At 40.4% G+C, this 17,632-nt stretch overlaps 1 protein-coding gene across 1 annotated transcript in view; it reads right to left on the bottom strand.

The window, feature by feature from the left end:
• LOC118835518 (CXADR like membrane protein) overlaps nucleotides 1–17,632 on the bottom strand; it is a 131,587-nt gene that overhangs the window by 37,743 nt on the left and 76,212 nt on the right. The window lies entirely within an intron of this gene.

The raw sequence follows: 17,632 nt of genomic DNA, 5'->3' as shown, positions 1-17,632 counted from the left end.
ATGGGGACATTTCGAGACCTCTCAGATCCCTCCTAATTCCGGGATTCTATGATTGTTTTCTGAATCCTAGAAATGAAGTTAGGAGTTCTGGGCTCAAATTCTGAGAATAACTGGCTATATCACAAGTTATTTACCTCTCTGAGTTTCAGTTTCCTCATCTGTAAAAGGGAATAAAATCCTTCCTTCCATTTTTTTCTTCTTTTCTTCCTTCCATTTTCCTTTGTTCCTCCCTCCCTCCATCCCTTCTTTCTTTGGTTCCTTCCTCCCTCCCTTCCTTTTTCCCTTCCTTCCTCACATCACTGTTATGAGAATCAAAGACAATAAGAGATGTGAAAGCACCCAGAAAAATATAAAGTACTCTACAAATATAAAACTTCATTATTATCCACCAGAGTGGACTGATTTGAATCCAGAAGTTGTTCTCAACCTCTGTCCCTGCCTGACAATTTGCTTCTTTCTGCGTATAAACCCTCCACTCCCAGTCATTCTCACCATTTTTATTACCATGGCAACATGAGATGTTGGAGGGTCATTTAGCAGATGAACAGATTCTTCCCAGAGTTCCTCAGGTTCTAATGTCAGGCTCCCCTAGGCAAGCGCACGCTCTCGCTGCCACACGCAGCAGCCATGGCTGCTGCTAGAAAAGAAATCCCCCTCCTCCTGTCCCTTGTTAGTTCAAGGAAGAACTGACATTGGCTATGTTCTAACAAAGAGACTGCCTTGAGGGAGAAAGGAAGCTGCTTCTCCTTGCTCCTTATACCCCATGGAATAAGCCGTTCTTCCTAGCTCAGTTGGCTGTCGTGTTTAATACAACCCCAAGCTTGGGACAAAGGACCAGCCAGGAGCTTTTGGTCATGCAAATCCTTTAGCAAGGGACCCGGGTACTTGATACTCTGCAAGGGGGCAGGGTGCTGCCCTGTCCCCACGCATGTACCATGACTCTGTTACATGTGCATGCCTCCTGAGTATACCCAGAGTGGCTTAAATGTATGTTTTAATATTCTATTGGCTTTGTTCTCCGGGTGCTTGCAGACCTTATACCAGCTATGTAGATCGAATCATCCTGAGACAACACACAAGGAAATCCTGGGGCAAATGGTCCTACTGTCATTCTCATAGTGATAGACTATTAGAGCTAGAAGGAACTTTGAAATTGAATCATGCAGACATCTATTGAACAGATGAGAGAAACTGAGACACAGAAAGTTTCTATAAAAGACAGCATAGTATAGTAAAAATAGTACTGTACTTTCCTGTCTTATATTATTCCCTTTCATAAATTTCTGTTAGATGTTCCCCATACATAGTCCATTTCCTGCCTCTCATCTCTGCGCCTTTGCAGATGTGGTCCCTCATTTTTGGAAGGAATACCCTTCTCATCTCTAGCCTCCCTGAAAACTCAGCTCAGTACCCCTGTACCCTAAATCTTTCTGGATCTTCCCAGGTCTTCAAACTCTTTCCATCTGGAAGCTACTTTGTATACACCTTTTCATTTGCTTGTGTAGAAGAAGCTTATATTCCATATATATGCACGTATGTAAATACACAGTGTGAAAAATGATTTTTCTTAGTAATTATTATCTTGGCGACTCAGAGCTTCTCCCTAGTCCACTTTCTTCCAAAGTTCAGTTTCTTCTTCAGGAAGATGTTACCGATAATGAGATTGTATTGGGTCTCTTTATCCTGGTCAAAGCCCAACCCGAGCTTGAATTAATTTAATCAGATACAGGAACTCCATTGTACTCTGCTCAGGTTTGAGTGGAGACAGATTCTTCTGTCAGCTCAAGATTCTTCAGCCCAAGGTTGGGAGTGGTCTAGTATGGTTGGGGGGTGATCTGATAGAAGAGGTATTTCCTCTGACCAGAGGTAAAAATGATGATGGGGTGATATCATCCCCTGTTGAAAAGGCATATAAACTGGGCACCCCAACTCCCAAATGAAGCCCAGTTCTAGACTGGCTCCCTTAGCAGGGCTCAGTCTTTGACTGTAGCTTCCCATGCATGCCACCAGCTTGAGAGAAATAAAAACATTGACCCGGAAAACTTAATTTTGTTTGTCTTTCTTAGATCAAACTCTGCCAAGCTGACAACACACACATACACACACACGCACACACACACACACACACGTGCGCGCGCGCGTAATAAATTTCAGTACAATATAAACTTATGAACAAATGAATGCAAAGTGTGTATATATAGATTTTATATAGAGCTATAATTGTATATGAAGTTATATATAGTTATATGCAAATATAACTGTGTATATATGTATATATGTATGTATGTATGCATACATACATATACAGATGTGTGTGCGCGTGTGTGCGCGTGTGTATAAAATATTCCAATAGAATACAAACTCCTTGAGGGCAGGAACTGTTGTTTCTTTTCTTTCCTTTCTCTTTCTTTTCCTTTTTTCTCCTTTTCTTTAACTTTCTTTTCATCCTCAGCCTGGTGCTTAATAGCTTTGTTGAACTGACTGGGAATCAATCAATTTTACTCCTTTTCCTTTATGTATTCATTTCTTCAGTGTTCTGAACTTCAATATGCTTGAAAATGAGACACAAATATATGCATCTGTTGTGGCTGCCACCTCTACTGGGGGAAAGCTCCCTTAGGTCATTCACTATATCTTCTGGTTCTTGAATTTGACCTTTCCTCTCCTGGGGGAAAAAACAAACCAAACACCTAAAACTAAAACAAAACAAAATCCCCTGGAACTAGGATGGGAGGTGTCTTCAGGGTAAGAACAAGTCAGAGAAATCCCAGGGTCCCAGGTTACCAAGTAGGTGTTTAGGACAATTTAATTTTATTTGACACTTCGTTTTTCCTGGAAAGCTGCAAAAAAAACTAAAGGTTCTCCTGCATCTGATCTTGATTCTCCATGTGACAATGGGTAATTCACTTACCCTTGTTCATCCTCAGTTTCGCCATTTGTAAAACGAAGGTTTTGCACCAGATGGCTGTAAGGTCCCTATAACCTTACAGCCCATAGGCAATCAGGCAAATGGCTTCCTGGGAAACATCTTATCTTGTTTCTTCTTTTGTGCAAGAAACATAAACCTAAACCATCAGTCTTCCTTCCCTCTAGTGTTGTATGATACTTTTTTCAAGGTATCAACATAGATGGCTAAAAGACCTGGTCAGAGCCAGGCCAAGCCATTGTCCCAGGCAAGGTTTGAACATGGCACCTCCTAGGTTTGAAAATTTTCATCCTCTTTATGTTTATGTATGCAATTCCTTAACCCTCTGTTTCAGTGCCTTTTGTCTTTTTTCTTGTATAACCCATGTCTGAAACGTGGATTTCCTCCTCTCCTATCTCCTACATCTTTTAGGTTCCAGACAACGATAGGATTCACAGGACCAAGAGCTGAATTGCCCATGACTTTTAACATAAAAACAATTGCTTAAAATTGTTCAATGTTGGATTATACTTGTCCATTTAAAATGTTAAGTCAACTAAAATCAGGGGTCAAGTTTCTGCCCTTTACTATATCTCTTCACAGTACCCACTATTAGGATGCATATACTTCTGGGTATTCAGTGCACAGTATTTGGTGATGGCCAGTTGATATAATAAAATGTCAGGGTATGATCTGCCAGACAAACTGTGTTCTGTTACTTTCTTTCTTTCTTTTTTATTCAAATGATAACATTTCTTAAAATTAAAAAAAATTAATGAGCCTTTTTTCTTAGCAATTCGAAATGCCATGAAACTGTTTCAGATCACCTCCGGGTGATTCTCTGGGTCTCAACTTCATCTGTAGCATGAAAGGAATTGGGCTAACGTCCTTTCCAGCTCAATGCTTGATCCTATCATGCCCATTTTACAGATAAGGAAATCAAGGCCCTGTTCAACAAATCCCACAAAGTAGAAAATTTTCCCTGTTTCTATTCCTGAACATGTACTACTTTTTTTTTTTACGTAAATAGTATTTTATTTTTTCCAGTGACATGTAAAGGTAGTTTTTCACATTCATTTTTTTTAGAAGATTTTGAGTTCCAAATTTTTCTCCTTCTCTCCCCTTCCTCCCCTCTCCCCCCCCCCCCCCCACACCGTGGCAAGCAATCTGATGATATAGGTTATACATGATGCACTGCTCTTCAGACGTGAAACCAGAACCTCTTAATTTAAAGAAAGTAACCTGACACCATATGCACAGTAGGTGCTCCATAAATAGCAAATGAGGAAACAAGTGTGGAAATGCACCTCTGGGCCACCAGAGGGACTCGTAGGCTCAATTATCCACAGCTGCAAATCACCAATAAATAAATAAATGAAAATAAAAAGGGGGAGGGAAGAAGGCCTTGGCGTTTTATGTTTAGGAAATCCAGGATATTCACCAAACAGGTATTTTTTTTCAGCCAATCTTCCTCTTCCCAAAGTCTCAGCACCACCTCTCCCCCACTCTCCTCCCTAGATTTCCGTGTCTGGAATCACTGTGGTCCATGAGCCCAACCTAACCCAACTAAACAGAGAGGCCTCAGGTGCCCAGACAAGTTCACAGCCTTGGCAGTGCTCATGTGCTCCTTCTGGGCTTGGGTCTGCCCTAGCCCTCTCAGAACAGGCAGATGGGGAGCAGTCCAGGATGTTCCAGAGGAGAATCATGCACTGGGTCACTTCAAAGAAGGAAGAAATGACCACCCCACCCCCACCCCAGCCACTCCCCTCATTGCAGGTTCTTTGTCTAAAGGATTCATTTTCATTAAGAAGGGGCTTTGGGGGTCATCTGGTCCAGGCCCTTCACTTTACAGATGTGGAAAACGAGGTCAGAGAGCCAAAATTTGAATCCAGATCCTCTGAGTCTAGAGTCAGTATTGTTTCCACTGTGTAAGTAAACTGACTCTCAGAGGAATAAAGCAATCCTCCCCAAACCACACAGCAAGTTAGTGAGAGAGGACAGGAGACTGGGGCAATAGAGAGGGTCAGGACTCTCCTCTGTCCTTTGTCCTTGGGGAGGTGGGAAAGTGGAGGGATGAAACGTCAGCTAGAAGCTAGGAGGCAGCTAGGTGGCTCAGTGGGTAAAGCGTGGCTCTGGAGTCAGAAAGATCTGAGTCCAATACGGCCTCAGATGTGTTCTAGCTGTGTGACTCTGGGCAAGTCTCTTAACCCTGTTTACCTTAATCCACTGGAGAAGGGAATGGCAAACCACTCCAGTATCTTTGCCAAGAAAACCCCACGGACAGTGTGGACCACGGGGTCAGAAAGAGTCAGACAGGATTGAACAACTACCTCAGCCCATGCAAAAGAGATAAGCTGCCCCTTCCCCATCCTCCAACTTCTGTGTCTAACTCTCCGCTGGCTTCCCATCCCAACCATGGTAGGCTTTGAGAGGCTGTGTGGCTTAGTGGTCAGAGTTGTTAGTTCTGTAAACCTTGGAGAGGATTTCCACAAAGAGACTTCCCCATTCAAATGAAATCACAGGCTTGGACAAAAACTGGTCTCACTCCTGAATTTTAATAGGAGACTCTTTGAAGATTAAAAGCTTTTCAGTCTCAAAGGAATGAACCAAATGAAAGAATTCTGGATGACCCAACAAGCAACCTAAAAATATTTTTGGCCTGGGAGATGAAGGAGAGAGGTTGCTTCATATTATGTTATATGGAAATGTACTTATCCTGCCTGCTCATTAGGTGCATTCTGAATCTGAGATGTGCATATAGCATGACGCAGACATGCGTAGCTTGTAATAGTCATAATAATAGCTAACATGTATAGAATGTTTATGGTTACAGAGAATTTTTATATATACTTTCATCTAATGCCCTAAACAAACCTGCAGAGTAAATTGTATGAGAGCTATCAATATTAATGATTTATGATTAATCAATAAGTAATAATTAATGATTTAATTAACATTAATAAATTAATAATAATTAATACTAATGATTTAATTAATTAACATAATAAATCAATAATCATTAATATTAATGATTTAATTAACATTAATAAATTAATAATCATTAATATTAATGATGTATACAGATGAGGCAAGGAGAGGCTAACTGACTCTTTCAAGGTTACCTGATGAATAGGCATTAGAGCAGAAATTCCAATCCGGTTCTGAAATCAAGTTCCATGAACTTCTCATTTTGCTGCCTTTCTCACACACCTGAAATCCCTTCCCTTCCTCCCTCAATTTAACAAATGGTTACTAAATGCCTACTATACTCGAGGCAAGGGGCTAGACAATGAGGATGTGACCATGAAATAATTTGACACAGATTCTGCCCTCAGTCCAGTCTACCTCCAGTAAAATATAGTGGGAGTGATAGGTTATGTCCCTGTACAAAATACCTGTAATTGGCAACAAAAGGTAACGTGTGAAAGAAGAGTCCTGGCAAAATGCTATGAGAATTTTAAGGATCACAAGATCAGAGATTTAGAGTTGGAAGGAACCTTAGAAATCACCTACTTCAGCCCATTCATTTTATAAATGGGGAAAGGAAGTGACTTGCCCAAGGTCACATATCCGATGAGCACCAGAGCTGAGATGAGAAGGGAGACATTAGTTTTAGAGAAGAAGGCAGGAACGGAATAGGGCTTTCAATTAAATACAACATTCATTAAGTGAAAGGCCTTCACTATGTGAAAGGCCCTGCATTAGGCCTTGATGGAAGGAGAGACTTCTAACAGATGGAGGGAGCTAGAGGTTGGGAAAGAGTCCATTCCAGTGATGGGGACAGCATGAGCCAAGACAGAGAGGTAGGAGAAGACAGGCTGAGGCTGGTGAGCAGTGAGCAGTCTCATCTGGCTAGGATGTAGGGTATGTGAAGGAGAGGGTTATGAGAAAAGACAGGAAATGTAGGCTGGAGACAGGCTGTGCAGGATTTTGAATTCCAACATAAAGAATTCATATTTTGTTTGGTAGGCAACGGGAAGCTAGTGACTTTTTGATTAGATGAGTGGTCTAAGAGTGATGTGGCAGGGTGAAGAATGGTTGGAGGTGGGGGGGGAAATGGAAGCAGGAAGACCAGTTTGAAAGCTATTACGCTTGTCCAATGGGTGCCAGAAACATTGCAGCAAGAGTGGCAAAAGGTGTGTGTGGGATGGGGTGGAGGTCAGGGCCAAGATTTGTAAAATGTCGCAGAGATTGGCACTTAGCGGCTGGCTGGAAAAACCACCATCATCAAATATCTTCTGAATGTTGACAGGGTAGATCTTAGAGCTAAAACCCCACAGTCCCAGTATTGAAACAAGAGACCAGGTACACTATGGTCCTCATCTCAGGGGTCGGGGGTCAAGTCTGGGAGGAGACACACTGACCAGCTGTAAAGTAAAGAAACTAGGACTCTTGTCCATAAGACCCTAAATAACCCAGTTTGATTCTTTTCAATAAATTGAGAAGCTATGTTTCTGTTAGCATTGAAGTATGGAACACTCAACTGATAATCAGTGGTACCTGGGCAAGTCATTTACCCTTACTGAGTCTATTTCCTCATCTATGAAAGGGGGATAGGGCAGCTAGATGGCACAGTGAAAAAAGCTCTGGGCCTGGAGTTAGGAAGACTTATCTTCCTGAGTTCAGGTCTAGCCTAGCTGTGTGACCCTGGGCAAGTCACTTAACCCTGGTTGCAATTCAGCTTCTCATCTGTAAAATGAGCCGGAGAAGGAAATGGCAAACTACTGTTTGACAGGAAAACCCTAAATGGGGTCTCAACGAGTTAGAAATGACTGAACAACAACCAAAATGGGGATGACAATAATAAGGAGCATTTATAAAGCACTTCAAGCTTTATAAATCACCTTACAAATATTATCTCATTTTTATCCTCACAATAACCCTAGGAGTTGAGTGCTATTACTTTAATTACACATAATAATAGCGAACATTTCTATGAGTGCTGACTTCGTACCAGGTAATGTATAGGTATTATTTCAACACTGACAGCTACCATTTTACAGATGAGGGAACCTAGGCAAACAGAGGTCAAGTGACTTGCCCAGGGTCACACAGTTAATAAGTGTGGATTTGAACTCAGATCTCCTTAACTCCAGGCTGAGTGCTTTGTCCACCGAACCACGTAGCTGCCTCTATAAAACGGAGCTAATAATTTTAGTGTTTCGTTCATAGTATTGTTGTGAGGATTAAATGAGGTAACGTAAAGTTTAAAGGGCCCTCTGTAAATGTTAGTAGCTATTATTTCTATTGTTGTTATTAATTAAGGACTACGTGCCCATTAGCGTATTCTGGTTACAGCTCACGGGTAATATTTTGCAACAAGAGGTTATGGCCTGGCACCAGCCAGAGAACTTGAAATGCCTCCGATTTTACGATCAGATCTTTTGTAAATGATCTGGAATATTAAAATATTGACACAGCTCATTCAAGGGATAAAGGAATTTCTCAGTTGTCAGCTCATGGTGAGAGGGTCTCAGGATAAATTTAAAATATCAGAATTGTAAAGGCCCCTAGAAGTCATCTAGCCCCAACTGTTCATTGACAAACAGGGAAACTGAGGCCCACAGAGGTGAGGATTGCCTATCATCATGCACACCTAGTTAGAGGACCAGTCCCCAGAGCTCCTGACTCCCAGATTCTGGGCTCTTTCTTGTAGGCCACTAGGACACTGACTCCCACGTAGACATCAGCCTATTTTTAGTGTGAGTCACAATATACACACCAGGGAGGTGTGCATGTTGGGATTCAGCGAGATGATCTGGAGATTTAATCATGGAAGGCTTCCTAGGAGAAGAATATATTGTTGGAATGGAAAAGATGGCAGGAAAGCTTATATGTAAAGGGAGGAAGAAAAGGAGTACGTGGGAGTCAGCCTGGGGAAAGAGAAGGTCTGCGAAGCTAGGTGCTGACCTGGAGCAGACTACCAGTCATTGTGTCGGCCCTGTGGGCTGCAAGGAAGCTTGGTGTAGGGGACCGAATACTGATAGACTTACAGGCAGGAAGACTTTGGCTCAGATTCTCCCCTGCAACATGGGCAAGATACTGAAGCTCTCTGTGCCTTAGTTTCATCGTCTATAAAATGGAGCTAATACCTGAAGTACGTACCTGAGGCAGCTAGGTGGCTCAGTGGATAGAGCGCTGGGCCTGGAGTCAGGTGGTTGTTGTTATGCAACTCTCTGTGACCCCATTTGGGGTTTTCTCAGCAAAGATTCTAGTGCGGTTTGCCATTTCCTTCTCCAGCTCGTTTTACAGATGAGGAAACTGAGGCAAACAAGGTTAAGTAAATTGCCCAAGGTCACACAGCTGGTAAGAATCTGAGGCTGGATTTGAACTCAGGAAGATGAGTCTTCTCGGTTTCCAGCCCAGTGTTCTCTCTCTATCTGCTGTGTCACCTAGCCATCCCTTAAAAGGGTAAGTGACTTGTTCAGGGTCACATAGCTAGTGTCTGAGGTCCGATTTGAACTTAGGTCTTCTTCACTCTAATCCCAGCACTCTGTCCACTGTGCCACCTACCCTCCCGGCACCCCAGATGTCCTGGGTTCAACTGTGGCCTCAGGCACTAGCTATGGCATTTAACCTCTGCCTTAATCCGCTGGAGGAAGAAATGGCAAACCACTCCAGTATCTTTGCCAAGAAAACCCCACGGACAGTATTGGTGTGCTGTGGTCACCAAGGTCAGGACATGGCTGAACGACTGAACAACAACACCTCAAGTACTTACCTCATAAGGCCTTGAGAAGCTCAATCGAGGTAATGCATGTGAAGTGCTTCGTAAGCATTAAAGGACTGTGTAAATGTTAGGCATTATTGTTGTTATGGAAATGTATTCATTAATTAATTTACTGGACAAATATTTATTGACTGTCTACTAGGCACCCTGCTGGGTGCTGGAGGAAGGAGGGGGATGGTGGGTAGATACAAAGACGGTAATTCAATTTCTTTACAACATTTTATTAACGGTTTGTTAAGTGTCTGTGACCAAGGCACTATTCTACTTACTGGGGGATACAAAGATAAAAATGAACAATATTCTTTGTTCTCAAGGAGTACCATGGTTGCAGTTGGAAGACCTGAGTTCAAATCCTGCCTGACATACCTACTAACTGGGGGGCTCTGGGCAAGGCTCCTAACTTTTCTGAATCTCGGTTTTGTCATCTCTAAAATGAAGGAGGTGGGCTCGATGGCCTCCAGGGTCCTTTCCAGCACTGAATCTATATGCCTATGAATGGCTTCCAAAAAGGAGGTTTTATTATTTTTTGCTTCTGCAGAATCATTTCTATCCCTTGTGAATGGTCACAAACCTATCTTTCTTTCTTAATGGTATTTTATTTTTTCCAATTACATGTAAAGGCAATTTTTAATATTCATTTGTTTATGTGTGTGAAGAGGAGTTTCTTCTTTAAACAATTTTTTTTTTAGTATTTTATTTCCCCCTAGTTACATGTAAAAACAAAACATTCATTTTTTTGGTAAGATTTTGAGTTCCAAATTTTCTCCCTCCCCTCCCTAGGACAGTGAACAACTTGATATAGGACAAACTTCTTGTTCTAAAAATCCATTCTAAAACTTATCAAGCTCAACAGCGTATTTTTACATACATATTCTCTTATCCCTTTTTGAAAATCATGACAACATATGCCCATCTTCAGTCCAGTCACACATTTTCTATCTGCCACAGTTCCTCAGAGACCTCTGACAGTGGCTCAGCCATCCAACTCATGGCTTCTTTTTACACTCCAGGACATAGGACAGGCTTAGTGACTTGGACTCTTTGAGGGCATTTTTATGCTCTTTTTTTTATAATCTCCTTACCGATAGTAGGTTTCAATTTCCTGCTCATATGTTTCTTCTTTCTTTCTTAATCTGAAGATCACTCTCCCAAGCAGAGAAAACAGAACTGAAATATTACTGTTGTTGAATGGTTCTGGCTTGTCCCAGACATTAATTCTCATTTCCCTTTTCCTATTCATTGCATGTTCTTTTTCTAGCCTTCAAGCTAGCTGAAAAAATCCGTTTTCGGCTCATACAGAGCATCAAGCTTCTGGACATTTCTTTCTTTCTTTCTTTTTTTTTTTTTACAGGACCATTCTTTTCTTTTGTATTCATCCTCATCCCCAGTTACCTGGTCCTTGCTTTAATCACTGGTACATGACCTTTGAAAATCTGAGTTAGTCAGTGAGCTCTCTGTTAGTTGCACTGGTTCTGTTTAGATACTTTCCCCTTTTCTTGTCAACTCCACACCACCCATCTCTCTTGAGTCCCTTTCCTTCTGAAATCTGCCTATTCATAATTTCTTATGGAACAATAGTATTCCATTACATTCATATACCACAACTTGTTCAGCCATTCCCCAATTGATGGGTATCTCTTCAATTTCCATTACTTTGCCACCACAAAAAGGGCTGCTATAAATATTTTTGCACATGCAGGTCCTTTTGTCTTTTTTATGATCTCTTTGGGATATAGACCTAGTAGTGGTATTGCTAGATCAAAGGGTACGTACAGTTTGGTTGCCCTTTGGGCATAGTTCCAAATTGCTCTCCAGAATGGTTGGATCAGTTTGCAACTCCACCAACATTGCATAAGTGTCCCAATTTTCCCACATCCCCTCCAACAGTTATCATTTTCCTTTTGTTGTCATATTAACCAATCTGATAGGTGTGAGGTGGTACCTCAGACTTGTTTTAATTTGCAAAGTAATTTAGCACACTTCTTCATATGCCTATAGATAGCTTTGATTTCTTCATCTAAAAACTGCTTGTTCACATCCTTTGACCATTTATCAGTTGGGGGATGGCTTGTATTCTTATAAATTTGATTCAGTCCTCTATATATTTGAGAAATGAGGCATTTATCAGAGACACTTATTGTAAAGATTGTTTCTCAGCTTTCTGCTTTCCTTCTAATCTTGGTTACATTGACTTTATTTGTGCAAACCAAAAAGCTTTTTAATATAATCAAAATTACCTATTTTACATTTCATAATGCTCTCTCTCTATCTCATTTGGTCATGAATTCTTCCCTTCTCCGTAGATCTGACAGGTAGACTATTCCTTGCTCTTCTAATTTACTTCTGGTGTCACCCTTTATGTATAAATCATGTACCCATTTTGACCTTACCTTGGTATATAGTGTGAGATATTGGTCTATACCTAGCTTGTGCCCTGTTGTTTTCCAGTTTTCCTAGCAGTTTTTGTCAGATAGTGAGTTCTTATCCCAATGGTTAGGGTTTTGGGGTTTATCAAACACTAGGTTACTATGGTCATACCTCAGTACTACTTGCATCCCTAATCTATTCCACTGATCCACCGTTGCATTTCTTAGCCAGTACTAAATAGTTTTTATGATTACTGCTTTATAATATAGCTTGAGATCTGATATGGCTAGGCCACCTTCCTTCGTATTTTTTTTTCATTAATTCTCTTGATATTCTTGACCTTTTGTTCCCAACCCCTCTTAATTCTAGTGCCTTCCCTCTCTTGATTATCTCCTATTGATCCCATATATAGCTTGGTTGTACATAGTTGCTTGCATGGTGTCTCCCCCATTAGATTGTAAGCTCTTTGAGGGCAGGGACGGTCTTTTGTCTCTTTTTGTATCCCCAGCACTTAGCACAGTGCCTGGCACGTAGTTTATTAACTAATTTTTCCACTGGAGTTGAATATATACAGTAATTCCTAGCAAAAAGTTATTGGGAGGGTAAACCAGGTGCTTCCCAAGTCATGTAATTCATTTCAAAACCTAATAAAAATAGCTGTGCTTTTTGGAGGGGTGGGAGGTGAAGAAAGCTAACAGTTATAGGTTACATGCATAGAAGCACTGCCCAGATCATGGGAGTAAACACAAAGTCTTATTGTACCCTGTTCTGGTCAGATCACATCTGAAGTGTGTGTTCAGTTCTGGGTACCCGAGATTTTTAAAGGACAGTGATAAATTAGAATGTATCAAGGGAAGGGTGGCCAAGATAATGAGGGTTCTACACTTATCTTGGGGAAAAAAAGAGCTAAGAGGAGACATGTTAGCAATCATCACATACTTGAGGTGTTATAATGAAGAAGAAATAGACTTATTGTTCTCTGTAGTTACAGAGGGTGTAACTAGGACATCACTTTGACACATTTGTGGTTTCATAGGTGTGAGCACTCTATTGGTGCAGAGTGGATTCACTCCCTCCCCTACCCCCATTCCCCAATTATCTTATCTCATGTAATTCTTACCTATGTCTTTTAAAGAGTTTTGATACCTCTTATGGAGAACCTACATTGGATTATATGCCGTCTTGGGGGGGAAGGGGGAGGAAAGGGAGGGAGAGAAAATTTGGAACCCCAAAATTTGTGGAACTGAGTGTTGTAAACTAAAAATAAAAAATAAACTTATAAAAAAGTTTTGATAATCTTGTTTTAACATTTTAGTCATTTCTAGATATAATCTCTCAATGGACTCTTCCACCCCTACTGTCCAATAAGCCTTTCTTTATAATTTAATAACAGCCACATTAATAATTGCTAGGATTGATGGAGTATTTTAAGGTTTGCAAAGCACTCTACGAATATTATCATTTTGTCCTCACAACAACCCTGGGAGATAGGTGCTATTGTTATCACCCCCATTTTACATATAAAAGTGAGGCAGACAGAGATTAAGTGACGTGACCTAGGTCACACAGCTAATATCTGATCTCAGATTTGAACTCAGGTCTTCCTAACTCCAAATCCACTCTTCTGTGCCATTTATTTGGCTGCTAATGTAGTCCATGTCTGACAACACCTGCAACATTTTGTCCCCAGAGTGCACCACTTCTGTAAGGAAAGGAAAGAGGTATATTCCTTATCACTTTCCATACATCCTCCATTGAGGATCCACTGGATACATTCAGTTCTCATTAGGTTAATACCCTCAGGGTATCTATATAACAACTGAGACCTTCCATGAATCTAAAAATCTTTGGTCTAATAACTAATACCAAAGGCTAAAAATTAGGCAAATTTTGGCTAAAAAGAAGAAAAGATTTAGCACCAATTAGAAGAGGCTGAAGTAGTGAAATAATCTCTTTCATCTGGAGCTATTCAAACATGGCTGGACAGCAATTTGTTAGGGATGTTGGGGATTTCATTTCTGCAATGTGTGAGAGGTTAGATTAGGTGACTTCCAAGGCTCTTCTAATTCTAAGATTCTATAAAATACTTACAGATCTACCAGCTTCTATGTACAAGTCACGATACGATACTGGACACTTTCAGTTTGCCTTATCTCAGTCTATTAAACTGTATACTTGTGGAGAATGGGAAATCACTTTGCTTTGTCGTAGACAACTTGGGCTTATGCCAAGAGGGCTATTTGACTTTGAAGGCTATTTCGAGGGCTATTTTGATATTGAAATTCCATTTTATGCACAATTGCATTCATCATTGAGATTTTTTTTCGATCCACAAGGGGGCAGAATTTACTCAGAGAGGACCTAACTTGTCATGTGTCTAAGTGGGTATGATCCATTAACCATGATTATTATTGATAAATCATTACGGTCCATTGTGGTTTAATTTTGTGAAGTGCTTTGTATTTATTTGTGGTTATTGGCCATGGTTCTTGTCAGTCACGTAAATTTTATCTTTCTTTCATTTTCAAAGACATATGTAATGAATGGGAATACTGGAAGAAAGAGTCAGGCCATTAAGAGGAAGGCTACTCATGAAAATAAATATCCATCAACTTAGTAACCAAGGCCATTGTTCCCAGTTTTACAAGTAGGGAACATGATTAATTTGTCTTTTGAAACAGTAGCTTCCTCAGACAAAATCCAAGAAAGAAATCAAAGTATATAAAGCCATCCTTGCTTCTTACCTTTCTTTCACTTCTCCCCCTGCTCCCCACATCCTGTCATCTGCCAAATCCTTTTTTTGGTACATATGAAGTATATCTTAAATCAATTCAGTGGAGATCCATCTCTATACCTATATGTGCATGTGCTTTCGTGTGAGGCTTCAGAGAGACATTTTCACATATGCACACACGTATAGACACACCAGTCAGGAGTAACACGTAGGAAAAAAAATGTGTGAATTTATCCTTGGGGAACAGGATTAGACACTAACCTGTTTTATTAACATGTCTATTTATAGGTTTTATCTAATTCTGAATGCTAAGTTGCTTTCTAAACCTAAATCTTTCATGAGCTTCAGCAGAGGAGTACAACTGGGAACGAATATTAAATGTAAAAGGATATGCTTCCTGCTAAGAAAAAGATTGCCAACTCTCTGTGGTACGTGGTAATGGGACACTGGAGTAGCATAAACATTTAAATTTGGATAAACTCAATCAAAGACAAGCCTTCCATTCATCTTTCATGGACTCCTTCTTGCCTTCCCCATAACAATTGCTGTCCCTTCTCCACTGGCCTCAAATCTGCTTAACCCTGTGTGCCTCAGTTTCTTCATCTATTAAATGATCTAGAGAAGGAAATGGCAAAGCACTCCAGTATCTTTGTCAAGAAAACTTCATTTACTATCCAAAGGTGACCTATCCCCTACCTTACTGAGAAAAGGCCATCTCTCTCATTTCCATCCTGTCCCAGGAGAAATGACCTTTCTTCATACCTCTTTCCTCTTAGCAGAGAGGTGGTGGACTGTAGGTGTGTAATGAGGCATACATTTTTAGTCATGGCCAATGTATTGATTTGTTTTGTTTGACTGTATTTATTTGTTACAAGGGAAGGTTTTGAGGAAGATGCATCAAGTGAGCTTAAAAAAACATAAAAAAATTTTTTTAAAAGAAGTAGTCTTCTTCCTTGACAAGGCTAAATCTCTTCTCCTGTGTCTTAGATTCCATCCCTTTCCAATCCTTTGCATTTTCCTGGTCCCACTCCAACAGTCATCCTCTCTTCTCTCTTGCTCTTCAGTCTTTCCTTCTTCACTTGGTACTCAGAAGATGTTTGTTGAATGAATTAATGTGTGGTTGTCTCTAGGTCCTGCATCTGATACACACAGACTGTGTGACTGACTTTTTTTGTAACCTTCCAGTGCTCTAGGCAATTCTTTTAGACCAGGGATATCAAATAAGACATAGCCTACAGTATTCTAGGGTCAGCCTGAATCAGATTAAAACATAATTAGGATGGGGCAGCTAGGTGGCGCAGTGAGTAGAGTGCCAGCCCTGGAGTCAGGAGGACCTGAGTGCAAGTACAGCCTCAGACACTTGACACACTTACTGGCTGTGTGATCTTGCGCAAGTCACTTAACCTCAATTGCCCTGCCTTTCCCCCTCCAAAAAAAAAAGAAAGAAAAAAAACTGCAATTAGGAAATATTTAACAAAATAAATAAAAATACAATAAAGCATAGATAAAAATTACATTTTAAAACTAAGTCAATGGCTAATATGGAAATACGTTTTGCATGATTTTACATGTATAATTGATATCATATTGCTTGAATTCTCAGTGAGTCAGGGAGGGGCTGGAAGGAGGGAGGGAATTTGGAACTCAAAATTTTAAAAAAGTTTAAAATAAATAAATAGTAAATTGAAATTGAAAAAATCCTAAGTCAGTATGTGACCTGCAGGGATTCTTATGTATGGATTAGTGGCCCCCATTTTTGTTTGAATTTGGCATCACTGATTTAGATTATAAGATGCAATAGAGGTGCTGACCTGTGCTTCGAAATCTGGGAGTTCCTTGTGTCAATAAAATGACAAGTCTAGTCCCTATTCTTAATCCTATTCCTATGCCTACCCTAGACCCTGCCCCTATTCATCTCCATCCCTATTCCTATCTTGAACCTAGCCTAAAAGTGGTTGCAAATACCTGATAAGCTTTTTTCATTTAGGGGATGCTACAAGGATTAGTCTGTGTGTGTGTGTGTGTGTGTGTGTGTGTGTGTGTGTGTGTGTGTATACATGTGTATGTGTATATATATATATATATATATATATATATATATATATATATATGAGATTCTCACTAACCTGTATATTTTTATAACATTTCTAATTTTCAGAACCTTAAATGTAATGAGAGTTTGAACAATCTGATCTATTAATCTGTCTCAAGGTAGAGAAATGAACTAAATGACCCCTTTAGGTCCTCATCCAAGATTGAGATCTAGAATAGAGCAGGGGTGGGGAACTTGCGGCCTCAAGGCCACATGTGGCCCTTTTACTGAATCCAAACTTTGCAGAACAAATCCCCTTAATAAAAAGATTTGTTTGGTAAAACTTGGACTTAGTCCAAAGGCTGCACCCAAGGACCTAGAAGGCCACATGTGGCCTCGAGGCTGCAGGTTCCCCACCCCTGTTCTAGAGTTTCATGGAGATATTTTTGCATTACTTAATTCTATGATTCACTGTCCTGGAATAGGGCAAAGGAGAATCTTTAAATTGGAAAAGAGCTGAGAGAGTCACATAATCCAACCCTTTGCCCTTGACCCTTCCCAGGGAGGTTACTGCATAACACACCCACCCTTTCCCTTTCCCTTTTGGCTGCCAACATTTCAGGTCTCCCTTATCCTAAAACAGATGCCCCTTTGACCTGGCTCTCTTGTGAGTTATTGTTCTTTCTTTCCTTCACCTCTTCATTTGAAAGAGTGCTTTATGCTTGCTGCCTCTATTTCATTCTGCCTTTTATTCATCAATACTTTTATAATGTCTCTCTTTCTGTTCCCTCCTCCCCCAGTTTGCTAAAACTGCTCTGTCAAGAGAGTCAAGGTGGTTCAGAAGAATGAACCAGAGCTCAATGG

Source organism: Trichosurus vulpecula, chromosome 2 (assembly GCF_011100635.1).
Source record: "Trichosurus vulpecula isolate mTriVul1 chromosome 2, mTriVul1.pri, whole genome shotgun sequence".
Classification (NCBI taxonomy): domain Eukaryota; kingdom Metazoa; phylum Chordata; class Mammalia; order Diprotodontia; family Phalangeridae; genus Trichosurus; species Trichosurus vulpecula.
This window is presented reverse-complemented; position numbering and strand designations above follow the sequence as displayed.